At 46.2% G+C, this 14,946-nt stretch overlaps 1 long non-coding RNA gene across 1 annotated transcript in view; it reads right to left on the reverse strand.

Moving 5' to 3' along the window:
* Positions 1 to 807: 807 nt before the first annotated feature.
* LOC139054552 (uncharacterized) overlaps positions 808 to 14,946 on the reverse strand; it is a 34,522-nt gene continuing 20,383 nt past the window's right edge. The window contains exon 3 of the long non-coding RNA XR_011511314.1: positions 808 to 906. This is a non-coding gene — a long non-coding RNA (uncharacterized lncRNA). The remainder of the gene's footprint in view (positions 907 to 14,946) is intronic.

The raw sequence follows: 14,946 nt of genomic DNA on the forward strand, positions 1-14,946 counted from the left end.
ACGTTTGCGTTCCTCTAATCTAAAATTCTCTAATGTCCTGTTAGGGGTAGGGGGGTAGCTTGTGTGATAAAGATTTTTACGGATACAGAAGGACAGCTTCGTTGCCGAATGGCGGTATTGCCAACAGTTCACTGTAAAAGAAAACAAACGTTTATCTAAATATTGAGGTGAGTCGCCAATCAAAATCGCGTTGGTTCGATACTCTTCTAAAATTGTAATTACTCGAACCAGACACGTAATTTCGTCAAGATGTCCAAACTTTTATCCAGATCTGAATACCTTACGCGTCGATAACAGTTGTTCTATTCATGTACTTTCAGACCCTGACTTTCAGGGTGTGAAAGTACGAAAACGATTACACGGCATTCGGGTGCACATAATTGCGAAGCAATTGGAGCGTCAGCGTTTCCATCATCAAAGTTTTAAATTAAACACCCGTCATCAGCACGCGCTCCTGCAAAGGAGTCCGCAGCCGTGGAGCCCATCGTTGAAAAGGCGCTTTTTTTCTCTCACAATGCTTCCGCGTTTAAAGGACGCCATTCCTCATGGCTGCATACGGCGAAGCGAGCGGCAGGGTTGGTCGCAAGCTGCCCGTATGAGCAGAAACTGAACCAGAGACGGGAAGGGACCATATACACGCTTGTGGAAGCCATTTGAGAGGACGCTGTTCGCCGACACAATTTTCACGCTTCTGGGGAAAAAAAAAAAAAGAAAAAGATAGCATGCTTCTTCGCGTATCGTGCCTTTCCAGTAAACAAACTTCTCGATTTAACAACAAAAAGCACAAGAACCACAGAATGTAGCACCGTTTTCGCGAGCGCCCCATGTTTACCCGGTGCGATAAATGACGGGGAATGGGAAGCACGCACACGCAGGACGAGGGCTAGGCCAGGCTTCAAATGTAATCTGCGAGAAAAAAAGAGAACCTATTGAGAAACAACAACAACAACAACAACAACAACAACAACGACAACGACAACAACAACAACAACAACTGAAGTATCCTGCAGTTGATCGATCGATGTTCAAGTCAAACTTCTGTCGTACTGTTAAGAAGTAAACAAAAGTGGTCTAGGAGCGTCAAACATGGTGATTGATTAATGCGGTTAAACGTCATAATTCAACGTTTTGGCTTTGATAGACGCCATATTCAAGGGAGCCAGTGTAACTTTGATTATAAAGGGTTCTTTGGCGGGCGCCAAGAATAAACCGCGCAAGCATTTCTGAAATAATAACAAAGTTAGGCAAAAAATTCCAATTAGAAAAGTGTAGAGACCTTTGCAAAACGTCCGATTAGACAGCTTCTAACTTTCTGTATTATCTGTATTATCTAATAAGTGTCGGTGTTTTTCAGCTTACTTCGGATGACAGAGAAATATAAAAAAATATCACGTGATATACCCGCTTGCGCGTCGTGATTGCAGCTCTCTCAAGCTGTCTGCGTACAAACAAACAAAGCATCTAGCAGGGCGTGCTCCTGCTTAAAAGGCGTCAGGGCAGTGACGAAGGCATTGGCTGTTCGATTTAAACTATAGCAACCGTTATCGCTTGCACCGCGTAAAGCGACTGACGGACGTGTTGGTGGTGGTAGTTCCAGACAGCGATAAACGGACTGTCAGAGCGCAAGCAACTTCGCGATGTCTTTTTCTAACGAGGAAAAAGCAGACATGATCCTTGCTCTAGGAGGTTCAGGCGGACAGAGACGGCAGGCTGCAAGAATATTTCGAAGCTGGCACCCTGGTACGTGGCCGAGTCCGATGACCATATTCAGCACCTACGAGACGCTGAAGCAAACCGGCAGCTTCACAAGAAAGAGGCAGAGAGCTTTAGTCATAAATAATGAGGTTCGCTCCAACGTTTTGTCTTACATGGCGGCTAATCCACAGGCTAGCATGCGTAGCGTGAGCACACAGCTCGGTGTGCCCAACTCAGCTGCCTGGAGGTTCTCTATCAGAGAGATAAGTGGGTGCGCGCGCGCCCAGATACACATGTTTCAGGAGCATAAATCACGACTTTCACAATCGGTTTTTTTGGCACTCAGACCTTTGCTACCCACCATGGCGTATGCAGGTACCGAAAATAGAAACGTCAATCGAAGGGCTTAAAAATAAAAGCGACGTTTCCACATTAGCAGCGAAACAATTGGCGTTACATCACCTGTTGGCAAGTATCAGGAAGCTATTCACGTCGACACGGACGCTTCTGTAATTGAAGAAAGTGCTACTGCAGCTCATTTTATACCGTCCTTACAAGTAGAGTACGCCTGTCGACTGGGACCCACGTCATCATCAACAATAGGGGAATTAATGGCAATTTTCCGGACCACTTTCTTTCTTTCTTTCTTTCTTTCTTTCTTTCTTTCTTTCTTTCTTTCTTTCTTTCTTTCTTTCTTTCTTTCTTTCTTTCTTTCTTTCTTTCTTTCTTTCTTTCTTTCTTTCTTTCTTTCTTTCTTTCTTTCTTTCTTTCTTTCTTTCTTTCTTTCTTTCTTTCTTTCTTTCTTTCTTTCTTTCCTTCTTTCTTTCTTTCTTTCTTTCTTTCTTTCTTTCTTTCTTTCTTTCTTTCTTGTTTCCTCAGACACAGTCTAAGAGGGGGCCGAGGCTAAAGGCGACAGAGTACCTGACAAGGGCCCCGGCCCCCTTGCACGATATACACAGACAAAATACAATTCAAAACATATAAGACACCAACAAAGTGGGTAATTTGCACGGGCTGCTTATCGGCTTTAGCATGTCTTGAAGATATTGATGACAGCCAGCCACCCGCACGGATAACATACTCAGTACTAAACAGTTTAACTGAGGCTAATGAAAGGAAACATTAAGTGATATTACAGTGGGTCCAGGGACATGCTGGTATAGCAGGCAGCGAATTAGTGGACTGGTTGGCAAAATCTGCCCATAAAGATGCATAAATTCAATTCATCCCTTTATCACCAATGGACACGAAACACATATTGAGAGCACTAAAGAAGGACTTGTACATGTCAACCTGGTTTAATAAAAAAATTAAGGAATCAGTTGTTTATGAAGTAGACCCTCAACTCAAATACCAACTGGATGTAGAACTTAATAAAGGTAGCGCGACACTTTTTCATCGACTGCGCCTTGGAACGGCATGCACCAAACATTTCCTACATCGCATAAAACGGGCTCCTTCCCCGGTTTGCTCCTGTGGCCACGACGATGAAGATATTCTCCATCTACTCCTCGAATGCCCGATAAACGCGACGCAAAGACGGCAGCTAGGACAAGAGGTACACTCCACTGATCCTCACCGGCCTTTCTCACTCGCAAAAGTGCTGGGCCCATGGCCATCGAAAATAACACAGCGAAAATCATTGAACGCACTTAAACAATTTTATGAACAGGCATCCTTAACAAGTACAAGATATTGCTCTCAGTAATCACACGATGTTACTACAACTTTATTCTATTATTTGTAATTATTGGTGCTTGTATATGACGTACATTATAGTTTTCGTATTCTGTGCGTGCATTATTTGAACACTGCGTAATTCCTCATCTGTGTATATGCTCATCCCAGTCCACATCACGGCCGTTTTGTGTGTGTTTGTGACTTTGTTTACAAACTCATTGCGGTGCAGCTTTCATTTGACTTTTTTATTGTTATGTTCATGGGTGTATAGGACTGTGTGCTGTGGATTTCTGACCGTATGACGTGATTTCTTTTCATTTTTTACATATATTTTTATAGTGCTGTTTCCCCTTAAAAAAGGAGTAGCCGTCACCATTATAATGTGACTACATCTCTTTCGCTTATTTTCATTTCAATAAAAAGAAAAAGAACTGTCTGGAAGATTTTGAAAACAGTTGGTCTGCACCCCTATCATCTGCAGTTGCATCGATGAAATGACGGACATGTTGCTTCCATCAGCACAAGCGATAACTGCTGCGTCTGCTTATCGCTATTAGGAACTGTCGCGAGGGGAGCACATCGCTGGCTAAATGGCACAGCCAACGCCTACGTCGCTGCTCTGTCGCCTTTTAAGCGGCAGCGCGCCTGTGGCTGTTTTTGTGCCGAAAGTTTGAAAGCAGTGCAATCACGACGCGCAAGCGGGCAAGCCTGTCAAGGGACCTCCAAAAGGGACGCGACTTTGCGAATTGGATTTATATTCAGGAGAAGCAAGATCCTAACTTTCTCACGAAGGTACTCTGGACTGATAAGGCGAACTTTTCCCGAAATCGCCAAGTAAATATTCACAACGCACGCTATTTGAGTGTGCAAAATCCACACTGGCTAGGAATATCCCGTCACCAATATCAGTGGTCTTTTAACCTTTGGTGCGGGATATATGACAGTACAATCATTAGCCCAGTGTATTTTAGCAACACTCTGATCGGCAAGAAGTATGTGAGTTCTTCAAAGGGCTGGTTTAAGACTTCTGGTGCAACATGCCACTAGCCCGGCTTGACGCAATTGTGGTATCAGCACGACGGGGCCCCATTTCGAAGCAGCAGTCGAGTACGATCATGGCTTGAGGTTACCTTCCCAGGGGAATGTATAAGGAAAAACGGGTCTCTCCTGTGGCCGGCAAGGTCACCCGACTTCAACCATCTTGACGTTTTCTTGTGGGGCTATATTAAGGATCACATATACACGACGGAAACGATGACTCCAGAAGCCTTACAGCAGAAGATAACTGAAGGTAGCGACAGCAAGCCTTCTGAGATGATCCCGGTGTTGTATCGCTGCAGGAGGTGACCTCTTCGAGCACTTGCTGTGAAAGTGCATGAAAAATAAACGTAAATTCAGTGATAGACTGCGTCTGACCATTTAGGATACTCTTGTACTACAATTTTTAGCCTTCTGAAAACTGAGTTTTTACAGCGAGGAAATTTTCGTGTCGTTGTCGTAAGCAAAACACTCCTCATACGTGAGCCTGTCCCGGAGATAGCGCAATGCCGGGCCTATACCGCAGCGGAGGTGAAGCAGGCGGTAAGCAGTCCCCTTACGTGGGCCGATCCCGAAGATAGTGAAATGCCGGGCCGACCCGCAGAGGAGTTGCAGTTCGCATTAAGGGGCCCACATACACAGCTTCGCTGGTTATCCTTCTTCACGGAGCGGAAGGGCACTGAGATTTTTTTTATTTAGGGATGGTCAATTTGCTTACAGCTATCGCGAAATGACGGACATGTTGCTTCCATCAGTACAAGCGATAACTGCTGCGTCTGCTTATCGCTATTAGGAACTGTCGCGAGGGGAGCACATCGCTGGCTAAATGGCACAGCCAACGCCTACGTCGCTGCTCTGTCGCCTTTTAAGCGGCAGCGCACCTGTGGTTGCTTTTGTGCGGAACGTTTGGAAGCAGTGCAATCACGACGCGCAAGCGGGCATGTCGCGTGGTGTTTTTTTATATTTCGTGGGCATCATCTGTAAGCTGAATACTTAATAGATAGAAAGACAGAAACTGCTTGTTCGAACGTTTTGCAAACCGCTATGCAACTTTCTAATTGGATTTTTTTTCCCTAGCTTCGTTACTTCAGAAGTTGGTTAATTAATCTTGACTAATTATCTGATTAAGCAAAATACAAGAAATAGCGTGACACACTAAATGCAAAAGTGAGTAACATGCATTCGGTGGCACCGTCTTAGAGTGCATCGGCATATTTTAATTAAACTCTGGCTAAAGTTAGCTGAAACACCTTGTATATTAAGGAATCAGCTTGGAGAAAGACAGAGGTAAATATACATTAGTGAAGAGGTTAACTTTGCAACGGGCTGACTGAATAGTACCGACTCCTTTACAATTCGCTTTTTTCCGTCCGGACTCATAAACAGGCAGACGCACGAATTTGGTCTCACACAGACATCCTTGTGCATGCATACATACACGCGCATATTAACGAACCTGCCAGCGCGTATAGGAACGTGCTATAGCAAGCGTGAGCAAATGCACCGAGCCTTGCCGTAATCAATCGCCGAATGTTTTTTTGGACCTTACGATTTAAAACACTCGGTTCAAATTAGGAGATGCCGCCGAGAAATAAGTGTGCAACTATGCAAAATGCAGATTACGGCTTGTTGGTTCAGGGTCCACATTTTCCCAATTTTTTCCCCTTCTCTCGCTAACACCACTCCACTTCTATGGCAAATTGCACTCTGGTTCATCATTCAGAGCGGCAACTAAATACACAAGTTCACTCAGTACCTCAAACTTTTTCCACACGGCTAAAATTCATCTGCGAGTCTGCGTTACTCGCCGTTTAGACAAAGAGTGCACCGAGCGGATCTGGCTGAACTGCTTTAATAAGCCGTAGTTATCGTTTCTCTAGTACCCGATGCGCCTGCTGGCGTATCACTAATTAGGCTCGAACGATCCTAGCTCGACGGAAAAAGATTACAGGAAGAAATTAGATGCCAAGGTTGTACATGAAAGGCTGTGTGAATGTAGTACTATAATATTCTTGACAATTTGACGCGGATGGCGGATGTTCGAGGCTCGGTGAAATCGATAGCTTCGCCACTGCATAATCATGGAATAAAAACAAGAAGACGATTTGCTTGAAGCGCTCTTAGTAAATGCAGCTCGGTGCGTGTTCTGCAGTGCGGTACGCGTTGGTAGATTGGGGGTGGGAGGGTGAGTGGGGGAGGATAAAGGTGGTTGTACGTGATGCTTTGTAGGGATCACCACATGCGCAGGCGACAAGCATCACTGCAGTGACAGAAAGGGAAGCGCAAGCTGCATTCAAGGTTTCTGAACACTTTTTTTTTCGTAACGCTCTATAAAGCGACATACACTTTATCAATGCGACCCCATCAAAGGAAATACAAGTCGACTAACTTCTGTGCTACCAGAATGATCCGAATGCTGATCTATAGTAACGTTTGAAGCTTTTTGGACGACTGGCGCATTGCTTGGAGTGCAGCTGAGCGCAAGCAGCAACTGTGTGCCGAGGATCTTGCAGCCTACCAAGCCGTCGTTTAATGAACCGTCGGAATTAACCCAGTAACAAACACCGACGCCACACGTTTCAGCCTTGCTGTTTAGCCATCTGTACAGAATGCTTGGGCGGTGACTGTATTTCTTTCGCCGCCCGGCCGGCGCCGCAGATGCGCAGAGGCGAGCACCATCTGTCGGCGCTGCAAAGAACCCAGCGGCGGACGCGGCGCGTGCCTCCTGCTGATTGGTTCAGTTCTTGCCTATGGACACGACAGACCCATTGGGAGGTAGAGCTACAGTGTACTAGAATATGAGGTTAGTGAGCTCACTGCGTACCAGCGGCAACGGGAGCGGTGGCGCCGCCGATGTCAACTTGGGTATTGAGCTAGCTATACATTGAAATCAAAAGTACCATGCTTGGTGCGCCACAGGGAAAGCGCATGTTGCTGCACATGCCAAGAAGAGACACCGCTAACATGCACAGTGAGCACTGCGACGTCGAAGCACAAATGGAAAGGACGTACGTGAACGCGGTCGCTGGCGCTGCATTGATCTCGACGGTACGACACCGCTCTTCTTTGCATGCGTAGCAACACGCGCTTTCCCTGTGGCACACCAAGCATCGCACCGTCGATTTCAATGTGTAGCTCCGTTTCCAAGTTGACATCGGCGGCTTCACGCGCCCAGCGCCACTGAGACCACTACCTTTATATTCTAGTACACTGTAGTAGGGCTATTGATGGTGAGGACTTGCCGAGTCGCCATCTGTCGGAAGCTCCTCGCTTGCGCAATATGAGGGATTATGTAGCGCGCTCCTCATGAGTTTGACTGTCGGCGCTCAATAGAAACACCACGCGGGAGCCCTCCTGGACATTTCTGTAAATACTCTCGAAATGACAGGAGTTCTTTAATGTCAAAATAATAACCTTGGACAAACAGAAAGCTCAGAATGGTTTCTTATTTTTCTATTATATTTCTTTACCGAATACCTAGTGAACGCCCACTGCACTCGGTCGACGCAATGGAGTCCCCCGAATTGATTTCTTGCATGAAAGGTAGGCAGTCGGGCAGAGAGCAAGCTATGTGAAATACAAGGTCCATTATGAAAGTATTGCGCATCTTCTGGGAAAAAATAGATTTATTGACCAGACCTGTACAACTGGTCAAAATTCTTCAAAATGCTCTCCCCCTCCATCAAAGACTTGGGGAGACGTGTCTGCCACGCCTGAAAGGCACCCTGAAAGTCCACGACGAAAATGTCCCTCAGGAACCCTGTAACATGTTTTTGGATGTTTTCCACGGTCTCCCAGTGCTTTTCTTTCAGCGCTCTCCTCAGTCGGGGAAACAAAGAAAAAAAAAACAGTCGCACGGAGCCAAGTTAGGACTGTCAGGGCGATGGCGGACCACCGGGGTGTTGCTCCGGGACAGGAAGTTGGTAACAATGAAGGACGTGTGGCTGGGGGCATTGTCATGATGGGGCTTGACCGTGTTTTTGATGTCAGCCCTCATGCGCGCGACCCGGCGCTTCAATCTCTTGAGCAACTCCAGGTAAAAAGCTGAGTTGACAGTTCCTCCCTGCGGTAAAAACCTAAAATGGACGATTCGTCGGGCGTCAAAGAAGACAATGAGCATCGTTTTGATGCGAGACTTGCTCATTCGCGCTTTGGTGCGGGGGAATGATTTTGTGTGCCACTCGCTGCTCTGCCTTTTCGATTCTGGGTCGTACTCGAGCATCCAGGATTCGTCTCCGGTTACGACAGAGTTAAGAAAGTCCGGCTTATTTCGAATCAAATCCAACAATTCTTGACAGCGCTAAACGCGAAGTTCTTTCTGATCTTTCGTCAACACTTTCGGCACAAGCTTCATGCAGGCCTTGAGCATTTGCAGATCTTCGGTGACTGTCCCATGTACCGCAAATGTGGAGATGTGTAGAGTGGAACCGTCGTCACATTTCCCGACCGGTTTTACCACACTGCCATGGATAGTCGGGTCATAACAAAATCACGCGCATTACTTCCATAATGGACCCTGTATGTTCATATAGTGGGCTGTCTGTATAACTGAATGGAGCATAACAGAAGGAAGCCTCAGTACAGCGATGGCACGGTTTCACAGCGACCGATGGCGCGTGAGCATCATGCCCGCGCACAATGTTTCGCTTTCACTGCGAGCGCGTTTTCGCACCATACCGTGAGCTTTAGGCCGCAGCACATGAACATTTGACAGTACACAAGCAACCATTGTTACGTGGACGCTATCAGAGCTGTTCAAAAATAATTTCGTTATAACTAGGGAGTTCGACGCCTAAGGCAACTTGTAATGTGCCGTCGTGACGATCGAACCTTTCTTCTTTCTTTTCTCCTAAATTGTTGGACATTTCAATATCATTATTTCTCAAGTTGCATCGCACTGTATGTTTATCGGTTTCATTAGAGAGCAGTTTCCCGCTGTTTCTTTTTCTTTATCCAGTACATTAATTGTTTGGTGCTAACACAAACATCAGCGCATGCCATGCATTTCTTTAATGTGTTTCCTACCGTTTCCTTTCCATTCCAGGGAACTTGCCGCTACATAGAATCAGCAAGTTCATATACCAAAGCTTCATGACATTAGACGAGCAGAGCGCGCGTGCTTCCATCTCAGTGCGCACTTTCTGCTACTCACTGAACACCGCAGCCCCAGCGCCGTTGCAGCATTCTTCCTCACGGAAGTGCTTGGTGCACACTCAAGTTGTAGCCGATGGCTGCTTGGCGGTTCTAAGTATAGTAATCCAAGCTTCAGGCAGCCTCTTGTCCCGCGGGAACGTGTGAAGGCTGACGAGCACGGGTTTCCCTTGCGTATACACGTCCGGCGCTGCGGTATCGAGCAATAGCCTACTATGTTGGACGCCTTCAAAGGCAGCCCCTACCTGTTATAGTGCTTTCATGTCTTGTCAAGCAGAGAGCCGCAGCGGGAAAACGTCCCCACTTGATTAGAACCGCAGCGCAGGTGGGGCTTCATACTTTTGTTTTCAGCTTGCTTCGGCGTTTCCGAAGCAGCCGACGTGGTCGCTGTGTCCACGTGATCCCTCATACCACAACACGCCGATGGCGCCGCCAGTTTTTTCAGGGGTGGAGCGCGCCCCCAATACAACTTCGCTGTCAAATTTAGCGTTGTCGGGAGAGACGTTGCGCAGCGTATAGTGGCACTAAATGCGGTTGATTGCCTCTTCGTGACCAGTTTTCGCAGCTGTAGCGCTCGCTGGTGGTAGTACCATCGGGGCACCGGGTGGCCGCACATCTCTGGCTATTTGTATTACATAGGATCTTGCTTGTGGGTTTTCGTTCCCTACCGGTACTTAATAAGTACGTTGAAGAAACGTGTTAAAAGACGCGTATTTTAAACGCAAAGAGTAGTAACTTAGGTGCACTACTCCTAAAGGAGCGCTAATGCGAAAAAAATATTAGCTTTTTTTTCTTCTTTGTTCTACTCATTTCATTAAAACTACGTTTCATGGAATGCCCTTTCATCAGCGCAGTTTTACTGAAGACCATGTTATGTAAAGCGGCTTCATGTCAATACACATAATCGATTTCATACTTCGGTATTCAAATAAAATGTTTTATAACAAATGTGTGGCTCAAGGAGAAGGAGGAGGAGGAGGAAAACATTTATTAAAAAAGAAGGAAGGACAAGCAGGTGTCTTTCTGCTTGTGCGGTAGGCGCCCTTAGACCAGTGCTCCTGCGGCTCTTGCTGTCCCCCGGGCCCCCCACACCAGTTGCTGCTGGTTACGAAAGTCCAAACTTGTCAGCACGGCCTCCCACTACTCGGGTGGGGGGTTGGGTATTTGCGTGGCTGCCTTCACGTTGGGGCACGCCAACGTGGTGTGATATAAGGAGGCGTAGTCGTTACATAGGGGACATTTGTACGAGTATAGTGTAGGGTGTATTGCGTGTAGTCTGCTTAAATAGGGGGTATGTATTGGTTTGTAATTGTCGCCATGTTACGGCATCTTCACGTGAGAGGGTCTTGTGTGGATGTGGGTATTGCCGTCTGTTCAATCTGTGGTGTTGTAGTATGGCGTTGTATTGTAAAGGCTCAAGTTTATAGATCAGAATTTTAATGTCAGCTATTACAGCAAGGGGGGAAAAGGTTGTGCGGCTTATAAATTATTCGAGACGTTATGTTTAATGCGATATAATTATGTAGCATTCATGGTCCCTCGGCGTTGGTTATTATAGAAAAAAAAGCTAGGAGAGACGGAACTGGTGCGGAGAAAGCGAGCGCAGGTGTAGCCGGAAGGGAGTAATGGAGAAGGCTTGCTTAGGCGATTGGATGGTCATCTTCTCTCAGTGGGTTTCGCTGTGCGCATCACCGAATGCGTCCCCTTCTCCATTAGCTATACGAGGCGTCCACAACGTGGACTGCGCCCGTCGCCAGGGTGCCTCGTACGAAGCCTGTGGTCATATGAATTCTGCGGTTTTACGCGCCAAAACCAAGATTTGATTATGAGGCATGCCATAGTGAGGAACTACGGATTAATTCTGACCACCTGGGGTTTTCTAACGTGTGCTAATGCGCGCTACACTGACGTTTCTGCATTTCAACCCCATCGAAATGCAGACGCCGCGACCAGGATTCGATCCCTCGTCCTCGGGCTTAGGAGTGCAACGCCATAGCCACTACGCCACCACGGCGGGTAGCCTGAAGCTTTTTTTATTGGAATGAAAATAAAACAAACAGACGAATTCACCCTATAATGGTGACGGCTACTCCTTTTCTCATAAAAGGAATAACATTATATAAAACATATGTAGTGGGAAAAGGAAAAAAACGACTTCATAGGGTCAGAAATACACAACATACAGTCATGAACATATAACATCCATGAGCATATATACATCCATGAACATATAGATACAAAAGGCAAAGGCAGGCCGCACCACGTTGAGTTTGCAAACATACAAAGAGAGAGAGAGAGAGAGAGAGAGAGAGAGAGAGAGAGAGAGAGAGATGACAAAGAGAGGAAAGGCGGGGAGGTCAACGAGACGAGCCTCCGGTTTGCTACTCTAGGCTGGGGGGAAGGGAAAGGGGGATCAGAAAGAGGACAGCGGAATAGAGGGAACACTGTCTGCGCAGGCAGCAAAGCGCCTGGATATCAGTCAAGTCAGAGCAAGCGCTCCGTCGATACGTTAGGCTGTCGTCATTCTGCTGTCTGAAGCTAATCTTGGTGCTTAATAGCTGCTGATGCACGTTGAAGTCACCAGTGAAGACCAAAGAGCCGGCGGGCGTTAGCAGTACGTTGCACTGCGTGGCAGTCACACAAGCGGCTGCGTCGTAGACAGCGATGAGTATGTGAACAGCTGAGATATATTACGGAGCTAAAATCATACACGCACAGAATATGAGTCAAGAATGAGTTTCAACACAGAATGAAAAAAAGTATGACACCTGATACACAAGCGCTAATAATTATAAATAATGATAAGTTGTAGTTACATTGTGTGTCAATTCAGTGCAATATCTAGTACTGGTTCAGGACGCCTGTATCTTCGTAAAAATGTTCGAGTGAATTCAATGCGTTTCGTTGTGTTATTTTCGTTGGCCATGGGCCCAGCAATTTCGATAGTGAGAAAGGTCGGTGAGGGTCGATGGAGTGTAGTGCTTGTTCTAGCTGCTGTCATTGCGTCGCGTGTCTGGGGCATTGGAGGAGGAGATGGCGAACATCCCCATCGTCGTTGGCACATGGAGCAAGCCGGGGAACAAGCCCGTTTTATTCGATATAGAAAATGTTTGGTGTATGCTGCCGCAAGGCGCAGTCGATGAATTAGTGTCCCGGCCCTTTTCAAAAGTTCTACATCTAGCCGATAATTGAGTTGAGGGTCCACTTCGTAAATAATCGATTCCTTTGCATGTTCCCTGAACCACGTTGACATGCACAAGTCCTTCTTTAGTACTCTCAATATGCGTTGCGTGTCCGTTGGTGTTAAATGGATGAGCTGAATTTCTGAATATGTATGTGCCGATTTTGCCAGCGAGTCCGCTAATTCGTTACCTGCTATACCAGCATCTCCTGGGACCCTGCAGTCACTTCCGAAGAGGAGTCCCAGAGGCGCGTCGCCAGAACGAAGGCGAAGCGGCAGCGTCATTCTGCCGAAGCGGTTGAGCAGCACGCCACTTAAGTAGCTCGGGCATCGAGGACACGTCCTTCGCAAAGTGCGACGGCAGGAATACGCGAAGCCTTGCTAAGGCAGTGGCTGAAATGAGGGGCGCCAAATCCAGACACCGGGTACAGCCCGAATAGGTTTGTTCAATGCGAATCTTTGATGGACCTCAAGTCAACATGTGTCTGCGACCATTCGTAGACTTGGGGCGCATCTCCACGTGTGCACGTAACTAGTGCTCTTTCTCTCTTTGCATCCCTTTATCTCTGTCTCACAGTGACGGGTAGCAAACCGGATGTGCGTGTGTTTACCCTCCCTGCCTTTTCTGTCTCCTTCTGGTGGAAGTTTATAGAATGATGGAACAAACAAATGCCATCTCAGTGCATCTCTCTCAGGCGAGGATGTCATGTATGTACGAGAAGTTCATGTAGGTCATACATGTATAAGGAGTTACGCCCCCCCCCCCCCCCCCCCCGAGTTAAGCGGCATACCATCCTCCCCACCCAAGCCACCACTCCGCACACACTTTCCTAAAGCGCCGCCAAATCAACGTTGAGACTTCGCAACTATTTGGCGCTATTCAACATTTTGCTGCCTTTTTCACTCCTTTGGATGGCGGTAGTTATCGGCATCTCCTGGGGTGTGAAGGTCAGATTTCTCATAGATTCGTTGCCCGCGCGATTAACTCGAGATGCGTTCAGTTGTCACCGCCTATTCAACGGTCACGGGCATTGCTGTTGCTTCGTTAGTTCAACCTTCTTTGTTTACACTGATCCAGGGACCAGGAAATGAATTTGGTTCGTGGTCAGCTCGTCTGTACGCACGAGAAACGAGTTGGTGATGGGCAAAAGGCCAGTTGCGTCTAACTTGTCCTTTTGCTGCTTTATTTCCTTGAGTGGCGGCTCGCCCCGACGGTGGCAAATCCTCGGAACCATATACCCGCGATATGGGTTAAATAAAGTGCAAATTAAAATAATGCGAAACAGCGTCCATCATCAAATCCTGCAATAACCCTTAAGAGGAAGCTTTAGCTTGGACCCAACTCCGACGCTGCCTATTCAAATAGATTTAAAACGCGTAAACGCTTTTTTGAGATAGCCCCTGGACCTATTTTAATGACATTTGTTGCATTTGAGAGAGAAAGTTAAATTCTAGTGACTGTTGGAAGCGGAATTTCTATTCATGGCCTGAATTTTGTGAAAAATATTAAAAATTTGGAAAAATATAGACCCACGTAGCTTATAAATTAATAGCTCTACATCAAACACGGATACCGCGGTTCTGTGAATGGCATCGATTAGATCATTCAAAGCGGACAAATTCAATACGTCAATTTATATCTTACGTCAATTTGTTGCGTTGTGCACAAGGGTTCAGCAAAAGCTGTATTTTCATATCACTGATTTTTTTTTAGTTTCTTGTGTAACATATAAATACTGTCCCCTTTAGATGTAACATCACATGCAATTCACAGAATTGTGATATTACGTTTCCTTTCTGAGTTAGAGAGCTGTAAACTTTATAGTTTCGTTTTCAGAAAATTTTAGATTTTTTGCCAATTTTTAATAATAAATTGACAATCTTAATCAAAATCAGAAACCAACTGTCACTAGAGTTTAAGTTTCTCTTTTAAATACAACAAACATTGTGAAATTTTTGCCATGGTTGCCGAGAAAAACGAATTCTCCTTTTACATGTGTTTATATAGGAGCACCCGAGCTAAAGCTTTTTGTTAAACGCATAAGCAATATCACTGTCACCCGTTAACTCGTCTAGTTTTTCCCTAATGGTACAGCACTATTCGTGCAAAATTGGCAACTGGAAACAAGAGTCCCAAGGAGTTGAGAAATTAAGCCATCTCCTAAGGGAGAAAGCCAAGGCAACAGGCAAACAGGAAGAAA

The sequence above is a fragment of the Dermacentor albipictus genome, chromosome 1 (genome assembly GCF_038994185.2).
Source record: "Dermacentor albipictus isolate Rhodes 1998 colony chromosome 1, USDA_Dalb.pri_finalv2, whole genome shotgun sequence".
Taxonomy (NCBI): Eukaryota; Metazoa; Arthropoda; class Arachnida; order Ixodida; family Ixodidae; genus Dermacentor; species Dermacentor albipictus.